Below are 16,099 nucleotides of genomic sequence, written 5' to 3'. Positions count from 1 at the left end.
CAATAACAGGCACATCTTGAACTGCAGCAGTAATTCCCTTCCTTTGGCTACTAGCACCCAACTGGTGCTGCTGCTGGGGGGCCGTGCCCGTCCCTTCCCTCGAGCTCATGCGTGATCCGGCAACAAAAAAGCTGTCAAGCGGCTTATCCGAACCGGACCCCAGATGCGAACCACCCAGCCCGCTATCCTGGTCGGCTACTTGTTCGGTGACTGGGCCGTGGCAGATGGTATCAGTCTCCCTCTCGTAGTACTCCAAGAAAGTCCAATGGCCTCGCATGTAAGGCTCTCCCGAGTCATGATCCAGCTTGATGTTTCTGAAGTGAGAGCTGGCAGAAGTTTCAGACTCAGATGTTGCATCTTCGGGAGGCTCTGATGCTACAGTCAAGCAGTTGGGAGAATTGTCTTGTGAAAAAGGCAGGCAATCTGGTGATCCCCCTGAAGCATACAAAGGGCAGGCTGGACCTTCATCGGTAATAAATGGTTGGGATTCAGGAGGAATCTCTGGAGCAGAAGAATATGCAGCAGGATCTGACAGTGTAGACAGGTACACCTCCGATATTGGCCGCGAGGCTGAGCAGGATACAGGTCTCTCATGAACTGAAGCCAAACTAGCAGTAGGCTCTGGGACCGAAGACATGCACTTAGAATGTACTACCGGAGGCTCCATGGCTGAAGGATAATCTGCTGGATGAGTCACTGTAGCCGAAGACAGGCATGCCAGAGGAAATTCTGAGGCTGAAGGCATGCAAGCTGGAGTCATCTCGTTAGCTGAAGACAAACTTGTCAAGGTCTTTGGCACTGACCACGTACATGGGGAAGGCTCTTGAGTGAATGGCCGACATGGCAGTTGTTCATTGATTGAAGACACGTGTGTCAAAGATGACTGCAGAGCTGTGGACTGGATAATAGAAGAGTCAATGGTTGTAGGAGGACAGACTGAAGTCCCAGAAGTCGACAGACACATTTGTGGCTCAGGAATGGAAAACACCCTTAGGGCAGTTGACTCCTTGGCACCAGTAACCGAAGACTGAGCTGTACCCCTGCAGTCCCTCTCCTTAGTGGATGGCACAGAGTCTCTTCCTTTGTAGAAGTCAATATCAACCAGAGGAATCACCATAGTAAAGTCTCTGTTAATCAGGATTTCGTCAATTGTCCATTCCTCTGTTTTAGCTTCTGAAAGTGGCAGATTAACAATCAACAGTTCAGGAATCGTCTGCCAGGTTTTTGGTTCAGTATTCTGTGGAATGAGTCCATCAAAATCTGAAATCTGTAGTGTCTCTGACTGTTCGTTGTGACCAAAATTGGCAGAAGGAAGAGCGAACACAGAGGTAGCATCATTTTCCACATCAACTTGAACGTCTACTTTAGTCTCAGCAGCAAGATCAAGGGCAGAACCTAAGCCTACAGTAGTGACTGATTCTGTGTATGTCACCATTGTGGATTGTGTTTGGAAATTCGAAGCATGTATGTGTTCAAGCTCAGAATTATGACAAACTGCTACACAGGAAATTTTAGGTAAAGGAGTGGCTTGTAAATCTTCAGCTAACTGCAATCCCTGACAAACAGCAGAACAATTGTCAGAAACTGTGCCCAGATTAAGCGCTGTGCTAGAAGAAAGACTTTCACTCCCAATAGATCTAACATATTGACTAATATCATGGTTTACCAAAGTCTCTGCACTCAGGGGCTGAACAGTGTTCACTTCATCAACATCAACGGATAAAGTCTGAGGTGTATTCAGTAAAGAGTGCAAGGTTTTATTCTCTTCTTGTAAATAAATGAATTCTTGTCTTAACTCCTCAAGCTTAGCTCTTAGCATGCCCTGCATTAACTGTACATCACTATCAGTAGGCACAGGGGGATGCATAGTGGCATCAGGGCTGGATCCTGCACTAGCAATCTGGATGTGCACCGATTGTACATTGTCATCTACTGCTTGCAGGTTCTGAGATTTATACTTTCTCTTACCAACTTGGTCTGTGTTTCCCTTAAGCAAACTATTGACATTAGACCTCTTGGCATTAGGGACTACAGTATGTACTTGTGCAAAGGAGTATGCTTCAGACTGAGGGTAGAAAACAGAAGTTATGCAAGGGACCCCTCCATTCTTTATGTTTGTACCATGAAACTGTTCAATCTGAGGTGAAGCACAACTGGAATCATGGGGTTCAACAACAGAGGTACTCTTGTATAATAAGTCTAACAGTGTGTTGTTTTCTGCTGCTAAGGCTTGTGCTGACATAGAATCTGGATCAGAATAAAAGACAGAACTAGGATCAGGCAATGTAAGATGTGCCATCCTGTGGGAAAAATACTCTGCACGTAAATGCCCATTCGTGACAAGGAGTTCATTTAAGTCAGGACTAGTGATTTGATTGTCACAGGTAAATGTAGGGGAAGCTTTCTGTACAAACTTGTTAGAGGCCTTGCTGCCTTTCTTTCTTAAACTTGCCATATTCAATGGGAATTTAGGGCTGGTCATTCTGTCAGGATTAATCAGGTGAGTACAAAGGCAGCGAATATGGCAAGGGAAATGTGCACAAATCGCACAGTGAATAACCTTAAATCAAACAACGTGCACACAAGAACCACGACTCATATATACTAAAACCCAGGAGTGCAGATAGAGTGAAACAAAAATACCAATATATGAAAAGGGATGTGGGGTAAGCACTTAGAACCTCCTTATGACTGAAAGGAAAGTCGGCAAACTCCTTACCCACTATGCTATTACAGATACTGACAGCGCTAAGCCCACGTAGAGGGCAAGCAAGGACAGGATCTGTGTGCTGACACTCTGGATGATACTGAATAAGGAAGTTAGAAACAGTACTCACGAGAACCGGAAAGACCACTTGAATGTCAGTAAACCCACGAACCCAGTTGATCAAACAGGGACCCAGAAGGCTATAACAGCAATGGGTGGAGGATAACTAAATACCTAAGACCTAAGTCAAGGAGCAAGTAGGAATTGTGATTAAGAAATAGTGAGGAAAACAAAAGGCATTCACACAGGGACTAGTTACAACAGCACCCCATACCTAAATAATCAAATGGGAAAGAAATGCAGAAGTGAAATGGAAACATGGAATGGATCCCAATAGAAAGTAAGGATCAGGAGCAGGGCAAATGATATCACAAAAGGAAACCTTTCCCACCCATCCAAGGAGAAAAGGCAGGAAGCTAAATCTAAAAAAGGAAAGACTAATGCATCAAGTTTTTCAGTAGCAAAGGACAGCATCAAAGAAACAGAAAACACAGGCAAATTGGGCTGCATCAAAGGGTAAAGCACAGACAAAGGCTGCCTGCAGACAGAGGAAGACAGAAAGGATAATCCAGAAAGCAGAAATCAATTAAGCACATGAATCCGAAATCCAGGGCGGAGGAACAAGAAACAGGAACTAGGAACTAGGCACAAAAGCTAGGAACAAGGGACAAGGGACAAGGGACTAGTCACAACAGGAACACTGCAACGATGACCAGCACTGGACTGAAGCAAACTGAGGCTTTTAAAGCTGCTTAACGAGCACACCCCTCAGGTGTGCCGCCTGCTGCACCTGCAGCCACAGGTGTTGCCCATCCTCCACCCAACCTTGTCCTGCAAGGGAGGAGGTGAAGCAGTGAGCCAGGCATTCTGGGAAGCATAGACATTTGATTAAAGTAGCATGCTGGCTGCCAAAAACCTGGAATGGATCCGGAAGGGAATTAACTTGGAAAATAAGGTTTTAGCGCTCCCAATTCATCACAGCACTGTAGCATTAGGTTCGGAGGAAATGTCCAGTAGGGAATAAACCCCAAAACATGCCCCCAAGTGGCAGGAACGGGAGCGAAGGGAGCGAGTCGTGACACCGGCTCAGGGCGGACATTCTGTATATGAAACTGTCTTGGGTGGAGCCAGGGTAGTTTGCATAGACAGAGGTGATGATTCCCTTTGCATCGCATACCACCTGTACATTGATGGAATGCCAGTGCTTGCGGTTTTGGTAGATGTGCTCAGTGGCCCTAGGTGGACGTAGGGCCACATGGGTGCAATCTATGGCACCAAGCACTTTGGGGAAGTGTGCCACCCTGTAAAAGTCCAGGACAACGGCCTGCCTTTCTGCGGGTGTTCTGGCATGGATATGTGCCTGTGGACTGAGGGGCGCACTGTCATGATTGCCAAGACCTGGTCTAGGCAGCGTGACTGCGTGGCCTGTGAGGCCCCCCCCACTATGGCAGTAGTCCGCTGAAATGACCCAGTGGCCAAAAAATGCAGGACATTGAGCACCTTCTCCAAGGGGCTCAATGCTTGGGAGCAAAGGGTGGGGGATCTAAGGTCATCTTCCCACTCCCTGACCAGGTCTAGGATGATACGGGGTGGAAACCTATACCTGCCGTAGACCTGGTCGTCAGGCATCCCAAAAAGGCTTGTCCGTGGTGAAAAAATGCATGCCCTGGCTATTCTCCTCCTCCTGTGTTGTCCCACAATCAGTGCTGCGACAAATGGGGCATTCATCGTAGCTGTATATACGTGTTTGTTGTTTGCGCGCACTTTTATACTGTGCGCGGGGACGCTTCCGCCTGCCTTCGTGTGGCGGACGCATTCACGCCTGTGTGGGTCTTTTGCCGTGTGCGGGTTTCCCGTATTCGTATCCATGAATACAGGTTGTTCGCGTGCGTGTGGGCGTTCCGTGTAGTTCCCTGCAGTACTTCCCCAGTTACGCCTTCTTTTTCACACGTTATACCCCATTCCGCATGTTACGCCCACTGTTCCGCCTACTTTTGTTGTGTGCGCTGCGCTATGTGCGCTTTTGCTGAGCGCGTAGGGCACGCCGTTTGATGACGTGTGTGCACACGTGCGACATGCACCGATTTGGTGCACAACCAGTGGGAAACAAGCGCAGCGCCCTCCTTGAATCGCACGTGTGCGCATGCACTTGCTTTCTCACGCTTGCGCCACCTTGCGCCTGCTTGCGCTGGGATTTTCGGCGCATGTTTGTTCCATGAATCAGCCCCTAAGTAGTTAAGGAACAGTGAAAGGATAATTGCAAGACTAATAATACACAGAAAAAGTCATACATAAAGGTGACAAGAAGATGACTAAGATGCCAAGTAATAGGATATGCTGTTTTTTATTATAACATGTTTTTATTTAGTTTCTGTTACCATAACAACATATAGAAAACACATAGCAAGAAAAGAAACCCCCCCCACCCCCCGAGCTTCATATCTCAGTCTGTATTCATTGTTCAACGGAAGATCATTTCTCATTCACGTAAATAAGTCCAATATCCTTATATTGTGAGGGCACCATTGTTCTTTATATTCCTTTTGAAGAAATTCCAGTACCTTTCCCCAGTCCTCTCTGAATTTCCCATGATCCCCTTGGATATTATAAGTTATTAGCTCAAGAGCCAGATGTGACCACACATCTCCATGACCAATCTATCGCCAATGGTGGGGAATCGTGCTTCCAGTTTTTAGCGATTTCCAGCCATGCTCCTACTAGGAGGCCCATAAAATGTATTTTCTGGAGAGTGTTTAGCGTTTTGTCTTGCGGATCCCAGAAGCCCCCTAGCCATATTTCCTCTCCCAAATGCTCTGTTCCCGGGAACATTCCAATCATTTGAGTTTTAATCTCCCTCCAGTATGGGCGTATTTTAGGGCAATCCCACCAGATGTGTCTCCAATCTCCCTGCCCACCACATTTTCTCCAACAGATGTTCGGGGAGGTTGCAAACATTGTGTTCAGTCTCTCCGGTGTGTAGTGCCATTGCACCATCATCTTCACCCACATTTCTCTCATTTGGATGGCTCTTGTCAGTTTTGGCATCATGCCCCATAGGTATTCCCACCTCTCTTTGGAGAGTGCGTAGCCTAGAGTTTTCTCCCATTTTTTCATGTATTGCCAAGTGGTAGGTTCCTTTAGGGCATTAATACATTTGTACGTGGTGGAAACACATTTTTTAGATCCAGAATGCGTCATGATGTAGTTCTCAAAGGGGGTCAAGTCCCTGGTCCTTGCTTCTTCATGCGTGGAGTGCTGAGCCAGTGATGTATCTGTTCGTACTTGTATCGATCTTTCTGTGTTAAGTTCAAAAGTGTTTTGCAGTCTTCGAATGATCTGATCTGTTGGCTCTGTTGTATATCACCCACCATCTTGCACCCCCCTTCCTCCCATTTGCTGAACGCACCCTTGTCCAATCCCGGGGGAATTCGGGATTTCCAAACATTGGCATGAACGGGGCAGGGGCCTTGGTTAATGTTTCGTTTGTCATGGCTGCATCCCATAGCTCCAATGCCGACTTCATTATTACGCTAATGTTGGTGTTTGCGTGTCGGAATCGTTTGTTGAGCCATACCATGTGCCTGGTGGATGTAGTCGCCACCGCTCTGTCCTGTTTTTCCCACATTTTCTCCCCTGTTCCGATATCCAATCCCTCATGACCCAGAGTTGGGCCGCTTCACAATATTTTTTGAAATGTGGCATGGCACATCCCCCCTCCGTTCTCTGAGCTGTTAATACCACATTTTAAATTCTTGGAGCCTTGTTTTGCCAGACGTACTTGGAGACCGCCTTCCTTAGTGCTTTGAAGAAGGCCTGGGGGGGTCTTATCGGGAGCGCCTGGAATAGGTACATTAATTTGGAGAGAAATGTCATTTTCACAGCCGTAATTCTACCCCACCAGGAGATCGCTAGCGGGTTCCATTTTTACAGGTCCTTCCTGACCCTTTCTAGAGTTTGCGGATAATTGTGGGAATATAATTTATTTGCATGGTCTGTGAGGGTAATTCCTAAATAACTGACGCCCGCGGAGGCAATTTTCAATTGACAGTCTGTAGCCACTGAGCCGATTCTTTCTCCATTCCCGGCCAGTATCAGCACCTCCGATTTTTGCCTATTTGTTTTTAACCCTGAAATCTCTCCAAATTGTTCCATTATTCCCATTAGATGTGGGAGGGGCTTCTTTGGGTCTCCTAAGGCTACTAACATGTCGTCAGCATAGGCCACCGCCTTATGGGCCTGCCCCGCCATCTCTATTCCCTGCACCGCTGACGAGTCCCTTATTCTTGCTAAAAGAGGTTCCAGGTAAATGGCGTATAGAAGGGGGGAAAGCGGGCACCCTTGCTTCGTCCCTCTCCGTAGGTACACTACCTCCGATATGCCACCGTTCACCGCTATTCTCATAGACGGGGAGTTATAATTGGCTCTAACCTTATCTATAAAACTTTTGCCCATCCCCATCTTCTGGAGAACCCGCAATAGAAAAGACCACTCTACTTGGTCAAATGCCTTTTCGGCGTCTAGAGCTACCAATGCAGCGGGGGTTTGTTTGATGCCTATCTTTTCAACGAGATGTAGGACTCTTCTAATATTATCGTGAGTCTGGCAGTTTGGTACGAATCCTGACTGGTCTTGGTGGATTATCCTGGGAAGTACTGGGCCCAATCTAGTCGCCAAGATCTTCGTGTACAATTTAGCGTCCAGATTGATTAAGGCTATCGGGCGATATGAGGCGGGAAGTTGCTCATCCTTTCCCTTTTTATGGAAGACCAGGAGTTTGGCCTCGTTCATAGACCGTGTCAGATCCCCCTTCTCCCCAAATGTATTAAACAGAGATGTAAGTATAGGGGCTAGTATATCCTTATATGTCTTATAATAAATGGCGGTGTATCCGTCCGGGCCCGGGGCTTTATTATTCGGGAGGGATTGTATTGCTGCATAGACTTCTTCTATGGTGATGTCCCTTTCTAAGGCATGTCTATCTACTTCCGTCAATCCGGTAGGTGAACCCCAGCCAAGAAGGCATCTTGCTGGTCCTCACTCGGAGAGTCAGAGGAGTATAGCGTCTGGAAGTATCTGCCCAGAATTCTTCCTATCTCTTCCGTTTGTGTTCTAAATTGGCCTGATTCCTCTTTTAGAGCTCGTATTGTCTGGGCCTGCTGTTTCCCTCTCAGTTGTCTTGCCAGGAGTGTGATGGGTTCCATCTCAATTCGTTTTATCCTTCCCAGAAGCCCGGCCGAGACCCATAGGTAATCTATTCTAGAAGCGGTGCTGTGTACATGTGAGTAATAAGAGAAGGTTTTCTGTGTGGGGGTGCCGTTCCTCCATGCGTCTGTCAGCCCTAGACATGTACATTTCTGCTTCAAATTTTTGGATGGGGTGCTTTGATCTCGCTGTCTGGGTCCCGATCTATCTAAGGATGGGTCCCACGCCATGTTGAAATCCCCGCCCACAATGATGTCCCCTTCCGCTAGCTGTTTGCAAGATGTCACTCAGGTAGCCCTCCTGACCTGTGTTTGGTACGTATACTGTGGCCAAAGTGAGGGGTCTGCCTTCGATTGTTAGGGTTAATTTTAGGCATCTTCCCTGTTTGTCTCTCCATGAAGACTTAACCTGTGCATGTAGGGAGTTTTTGATCGCTATAAAAACTCCTGCTTTCTTATCCTGTGCGTTCGCCTGAAATATTTGATTGAAGCCCTTGAGACGCACCTTTTGCTTGTCCCGATCTCTAATATGTGTTTCCTGGAGCATTACTACATCATATGCACCTTGCCTAATGGAGTGTTCCACTTTTTTTCGCTTAACTGGGTAATTGAGGCCTCTGACGTTGTGTGTCAAGATCTTTATCCCCATTGATATATGCGGGATATCAGGCATATCCTATTCTCCCTTCTCCCGTTCATTATATTTGAGTTATGCTCGGTTTTCCCCCAGTCCCCAATGCCCCTCCTCCCCCCAAAACTTGCGCAAACCCCAACTGGCGCGTTTCTCTCCTCCCTCCCCCAACTGCCCTGAGGATGGCATGATTTCCTATTAGTGCTCAGGCGTGTCGCCTTGTGCTTCATACCCTCTAACATTCTCAGGGAAAACTTTGAAGGGAATCCTAAACCCTTCCACGTGACTTCAGTGACTCAGGTCTTCACTCCCCTCCCCTCCCGACACCTTTTGTATCTGACTCACATTTCTTGCCTCCATATTCTGGACTTCTTGCGTACCTCCAACTCATGATTCCTGCTCAACCAAATCTGCCCTTCGTCGGCTTTTATTTCCTTTTACTAGGGTGCCGCACCCTTTTGTTCATCGTTTTCCACTCCCCCCTGATCTTCCTCGGGAGTGGGGACGTACCGCTTGCCTGTGGGGAGTCGTCATCCCGCTCCTGTAAATTTAGGATAGTCAGACCTTCTTCTTTAGTTGTTATCCTCTTTTGCACGCCATCCCAGGAGAATAGTAGACCAAATGGAAACGTCCACTTGTACCTAATTTGACGCGTGGTGAGTTCTTTAGTGATTTGGGCCATGTCCCTTCTTTTCTGGAGCGTTGATAATGCAATATCCTGATAAAATTGTACCTCCTCTCCATTCATCCAGATATGGTCCATTGCCCTGGTCTTTTGTAGTATCTGCTCCTTCTGTGCGTACTGTGTGAGAGCCACCAGTACGTCCCGGGGGCGGTTGCCTTGAGTTTTTGTTCTCCTTGGGCCCACCCTATGAATTCGATCGATCAGTATTTCTTCTTCCCCCTGCAGGTCAAGGATGCCAAGGAAGACTTGTTGCACCGCCGATTTGAGGTCTTTGTCCTCGACCGACTCTGGCATGTTTTTGATCCTGATGTTGGACCTGCGCGATCTATTTTCTAAATCTTCGCATTGAATCTCAAGATTATGCGTCAGACGGGTCAGTTGTTCCTGCAATTCTGCCACTTGTTGGGATTCTTCCTCCATGTTCTGCACCACCCTCTCCAGGGTGTCCGTCCTCTCTCCCAGTCCATCAACCTCTGTTCTTAATTCCTGGAGGGCTGTATTAAATTCGTTCTTCATGGTATCCAGATGCGCGTTCATGGAGTCCATAAATTGCAGCTGAAATTCCCCAAACCACGATTTCAAGTCCTCCTTCGTGGCCATCTCGCTGTGGGGAACGTCTGTTTCCTGGGCGCCCCTCAATGTCTTGTGCGGTGTGGCCTTGTGCGGTGTGGCCTTGTCCCCCCCCAAAGGTGGACCAGAGTCTGGTCCTGCTTCTGCGTATGGGACGAGGGGGTCGTCTGTTTGAGCTTCCCTCTTGTCTGTGACATCTGGGACATAGCGATTTTACCCTGTCGGGTTGCCTCGTGTTAGATTAAGTCGCTTGCTGTGTGGGCTTAGATTATGTTGGGAAGGCTCTCTCCCCCCTACCTTTCCGGCAGTATCCTAGGCTGTTGAGTTGGCTGACCCCTGTAGTAGGGGGGGAGGGCTGCTGGAGGAAGCGGTGCAGGCCTGTCGTGTCCGCGGGCCCAAGAGTAGTACGGGAGCTTATCGAGAATTCGTGACTCACCCGCTTGGGCCGGCGATCCTTCACACTGTTGGCTAGCCCTCACCCCTGACCGGCTGCTTCTAGCGGCGTGAGGTGCCCTCTGTCCCGATCCCCGCCTCTGCTCCAATCGCGGTGTATAGGCTGCGCGGGTGCGCAACCCGGCCCGAGCTGGTGGTGCTCCCAGAGCCCTTGACTGCGCCTCCGCCCCGAGGAGGGCGTCACCGCTATATTTCTTCCCGGTCGGCTCGAGCAGATCGCGCCCCCCGAGCCCCGGGTCCGCTCTTCTGTGGCGGGGGGGCGCCCTGTCCTTGCCTCCGCCTGCCTCGAGCTTACGATGCTCCCCGAGCAACAGTTCCTCCACCAGGGCGGGTAGATCCTCCCCCGGGTCCTGCTTCTGCAGGATGCGTCGCTGGTCAACGCCGGCTCCCCGGGTCCGTAAACCGTCTCCGACGGCAAATGTGTCGGTGGGGGAAGCGGACTTCCGCCTGGTTCGAGCGGCGCCTTCCGAGGATGTGCCGGGTGGAGTTCTCAGCGGTAGGCCTCCCGCGTCTTAATGTGTCCGCCCTCGGTGAGATGCGCCCGGGGGGGGCCTGGGAGTGGGGCCGCTCGGCTTCTGCCTCGATGAGGGCCCTGCGAGTGCAGTAGGGGGCCAAACTCGAACCTCATGTGAGTCGGATGCTTCCAGCTGCTACTGTGGCACGGGAGGGGAGACGGAGCTCAGCTCACGCATGTCCTCCCTCCACGGCGGCCATCTTGAAGTCCAGGAGATCTGGATTTATCTCTTGGTCTATCAGGGCTTTCAAAAGAGCCAGGAGTGGTTGTAGTATCAAGTCTGTTACGAGGTAAGTTGAATTTTTCTTGTTTATTTTTTATTGTATTTGTATACAGGTTGTAAAGGAATCAATGCATCATGGCTGGAGCAGAAGAAGGTTTAAGAGAATGTATTTGGTTGGAAATGTCATCAGGATCATTGAATTATTTACTAGGGACATCCAGGATATTGATGATCATTCTAACGGGATCATCTAGACCATATCTGATATCCAGCTTTTTAAGGGATGTTCTTAAATCCAGGAACCCTTTCCTTTTAGTTTGTGTTGCTTTTGGAAAATCAGGAGAGTTAAAGATTTTTTGACCTGTGAAAATGATGGGAGATAGCTTCTTAGCTGCAGATAGAGCAAGACGAGCCTATTGATGTCTCAAAAACAAGCACTTATCAGTCTTGAGGAGGCATTACTAGTGGAAAACTGTGGCTTAAGACTGTGAGCTCTTGAAGTTCCTTGGGGAGGTATAAAAGAAATGCTGAGTGTTTAAGGAATCCAGTTTTCAAGAAATGTGATTGGGTCACTCAGCTCAGTTTTCTCAGGAATTCCATAAAAAACACACCTTTTCTCTTCTGTTTCTATCCTCCAGCTCAATAACATCAGATTCTATCTGGGTAATTCTATGTTGCATGTTCTCCAAGCCTTCCACTCTGTCTTCAACAAAAGAACAATGCTCCTCAGCTTCTCCTAATCTTCCCGAGACCATTTTAATTTCATATTTGCAAAAGAGAAAATCTTCCTGTAAAGTTTGTGAACGAGAGGCTAATAAGGAAATAGATGTGAGAATATTAGACAACTTACTTAAAATGATGTCCATGCCCATATTTAAAGAGGAAACATAAATAAAGGTTTTATCTTTGCATTGTTCAACTTTAACTTGTGCTATGTTGACAAAATATACAAAAACTGCTAACAATTGTAATGATAAATATCTATTATGCACTTGAATGCAGTTCTGTAATACACTTTAGAAAACCTGTTCTAATGTTGATGAGCATTAGGGCTCGATAAGGAGAAGAAATCATATTTAGAATGGAAGCAGTGGTATAGCATAGCTCCTCATACCACAACAGACCTCGACTGCATGGGAAGGCTGGCCAGCAACAGCCGTGGTACAGAGCAGTGCATTTTGGTGGGTGAAGCCGTTGTTCAATGGGCCCAATAATAATTTGAAAAGCTCAGTCTCACCATCAGTTCTGTATGAAGACACGGAGCCAGGGGATATCTGCTCCACCAACCACAGCAGCAGAGCAAAGGTCCTTGAGATATGTGGTCACCGTGATGAAAGCACCAGAGGCCCACATGAAGAGCCACCAATGGACTGCATCATCTCAGTCAGGTAAGGTGTCACCGTGGAAGGATATTAGCATGAAAGAAAGGCATCTTCATGTAGCTTTTTAAGTGAAGGTTACTAAACATTGTTTCTTGTTTGAAATTGGCAAAACATATTAGTCTGTTATTTTTCATTATATCTCTAAATAGTAGAGAGAGCTAAATGCGATGGAGCCATCTTTTGGGCTGCTGCACAAGCCCCCTGCCTTGTTCCCCTTATGAATGTGATCAGTGTTTGTCAGTCACAGGGCATTGGGCCTTTGCCTCAATATTTGACTTTGAATTTAAATGAGCTCTGGCAGTAGTACAGCCCTGTTTTTGACTTTCAGATCCTCAGTTAGGGAGGCATTATAGCAGAAGAAAGATGCATGGCTTTCAGCAATCATTATATGCTAGATTTATAGCAGGCAACCTCTATTTTGTCAGATAGAGAAGGAACAGGCACAGATGGCAATGTGGCAAGTTGGGATGAAATAACCCAACTAAAAAAGACAATGATCCATTTCGAGATCCATGGAGCAATAATAAGGCTTGAATATATAAGAGTAAGACCCTGCCCCAAGGCCTTGTGGTCAGAAATGTGCCTTGACTCTTCTTAGACAACAAGGAATTTAGACTTAAATGGAGTTATATAGCCAACAAGCACGGGAGGGACTGTGTCATACTTATTATTGATACAGATAAGGAGGTGGTAAAACAGATCCAGGACCAGTTACAGGAAGACGTAGACAATATGAAGAAGTTGGTGCAATTAAAAACAATTAAGAAGAGATTAGAGAGACTGAAAAGTATTAAAAGAAACATCAACAGCAGAGCGAATCAAGAGATTAAAAAAGAACAAAAACATGTCATATCAAAAGAAATTCCCATTTGTGAACAATGAGTACAAACCAGGAAACTAAATTATTAACAATGAGGGTGCATACTACAAGAAAAGAAGAGTCTATTTTGGAGCTAATTCCCACAGTAGCAGAGAGATAAGTGGGGATAATGAACAACGAGAGAGAGGGGAACGTAGTTCTACTTCGCATAGAAGAGAATATGAAACATCTGATGACAGAGGCACCCAAAGGTGGCGTATTAAAGGATGCTCCTTTTGATGAAGCAATTGTTTTAGAAAGAGGGAGCAAGTATCAAAAGTATTGGGAAGGACAGAGTCCCAAAGCCACTGAGTGGCCACTCATGGCATCTAACATCTCTGATCATGAGCTTACTGATTTAGAAATGAAGGCTCTCAATAAGGGATTAGGCTTTGTCCTTACGAAAGAGCATGACTTCTTTCTTTGTAAAACTGAATTCAGTGCCCTAATAGGGAAAATACACCTCAAACAGTTCTTTGAAAAGAATAATTATATACCCATCGAAAACACCACGGGACTAAAAGCACCTTCTAGATTTAATCCGCCTGTTTTATGAAGATCAGTGAAAGCCACACTATTTGAAAATAAAGTTCTAAATGATATAGAACTGATTGTAAAGAAGAAAAAGAGAGGTTTTTGTACAATATTAACAGAGTAGAAAAGGTAGCACTGTAACATTTGGTAAATAATTCAGATATTATTATAATCAAAGTGGATAAGGCTGGTGTGATAGTTATGCAAAACAGTAAATATGACACAAAAGAATGTAAGAGATGATTATGTGCACACTAAAAATAATGCAAAAATGGTAAAAATGTACCAGCTGCCACCAGCGTATCTTTATGCACATATGAAAGTTACCAAAAATTCCCAAGTTTAAAAGACTGGGGTGATACAAAAGTATCCCCACTGTATTGTAAGATGCTGTGTGCACTGTTAAAGTTATCAACAAGTTAAAATGACAAAAGGGAAACATTGGACCTCTTTACAAGTTATCCGGGCCGGAAATAACGGTCCTTGTAAAACCATACCAGCACCGTTTTCCAGATCGGCTAACTATGAGTTCTGTGGCCGTGTCGTGTTACACCCGCCAGGTCTGACATGGCGGGCATAATGCCACATGGCCACAGATGGGCGCGGAAACACCTGCACCATTACCACATGGTGCCAGTGTTTCCACTTCCCCATTCTCATGGAGTCCTATAGGACTGGCAATTGGGATTTACAGAATGCCGGCTCTGGAATTACTGTATCACTGGGGCTGTAATGCCCCGGTAATTCTGGCAAGTCCAGAGCTGGTAAATCCCTACAAGTCCGGCGGCAGCCGGACGGTTTTACCAGCACGGCTACCGCTGGACTTTTAATGAGGGCCATAGTTTCCCAATATTGATAGTCTGATGGACTGATCAGGTTCCACATGATAAAATGAGCAAAAGACTAGGGGAGAGAAGCTGAGGCTTCACTTCCCTGTAATCATCCACTACCAGCCCCCCAGAAAGCTCTGATCGCGCTTAGGTCTCCTCTTGGCCATTCTACCTCACCACTCTTCTTAATCCTAGCACCCACCATCTGGAACACTCTTCCTCTCCACTTCTGCTGCACTGCAAACTACCTCTCATTCAAAAAAAGCTCTCAAAACCTGACTTTTTACCACATTATTCTGAAAACTCCACAATCCCTGAGTATTTGAACTGTCCACCAGGTTGTGCTGGCTGCGTTTGTCGCGTCACTGACCTTACTTCCAAACACCTGACGTTACTGGCTATGTTTGCTGTGGCCCGGACCACACACTTTCTTACACATCCATGTCACTGCCTTCCCTCATGCACCACTAGCTGATTCACAACACTCACATATGCAATGTCAAAGGATTGATGAAGGACTGCACCAGTCATGTACAGAAAATGGGCTAATCACAACACTAGTAGTAGAAGCACAGTGGTGTAATAGAACCAATGCCACCACAACCCAAATCGTAAACCTGATCCACTAGAAGAATTTGGAAGCACAACCTGCGCGCCTCCTGTGGCAATTAGTTGGAACATAGCCTGTTGTATCTGCTAACCATGTTTATCACAGCCGCAAGAACCAACGGAGGAAGCCAAATACCTGAGCGGATGCTCTAACCTCAAAGCGCCACCAATGGAAGCAAGGTACGTACAACACACCACTCCACCAGCCGCAAGCATGGCTAACCACACAGATCAGTATACATCAAGGACTACCAAAAAAATGTGGTAATGCGGATCACATAATTTCTCTGCCTACTTACACCAGACTAAGCTTCAACACCACTGACTGCAGAATGCAGCACAGTTCTATGATAAAGACGGGAAGGCTGAACACATAGCGAGTCTCTAGCACTGATACCTCCCCCTCTTCCCAGCATTCATCTACATGCCTGACCACATGGGTTGTTTTTCTACCAGAGCCTGGCCAGCCCTGATAAGCTATATTCGGCTAACTGCACACACGCATCATAATCATCCTCCATGACCTCCAACTCTCTGCACTTTGGTCCTCCGAGGGCGTTCCCACTATCAGCGCATTGAGACTATAATAATGGTAAAATTGGCACTATACAAATGGTTAGGCAGAATTGCAGGAAGTACCCTCTGGGACCACTACACACAATTAGGACTACAGGTGCTAGCCAAACCAACCATTGGTATAAGTCTGTACCACACAGTTTTTGGTAGTGAGCTGAGCAGCCAGGCTTATCTCAAGAGTGAATGTGAGCAGTACAAGTAGTTACACAAAGGACTTTCAAACAAAATGGTTCAAGTAAACACATATACTCAAGGTTTCTTGGTA

Source organism: Ambystoma mexicanum, chromosome 3p (assembly GCF_040938575.1).
Source record: "Ambystoma mexicanum isolate Mex_15411 chromosome 3p, UKY_AmexF1_1, whole genome shotgun sequence".
NCBI lineage: Eukaryota > Metazoa > Chordata > Amphibia > Caudata > Ambystomatidae > Ambystoma > Ambystoma mexicanum.
This window is presented reverse-complemented; position numbering follows the sequence as displayed.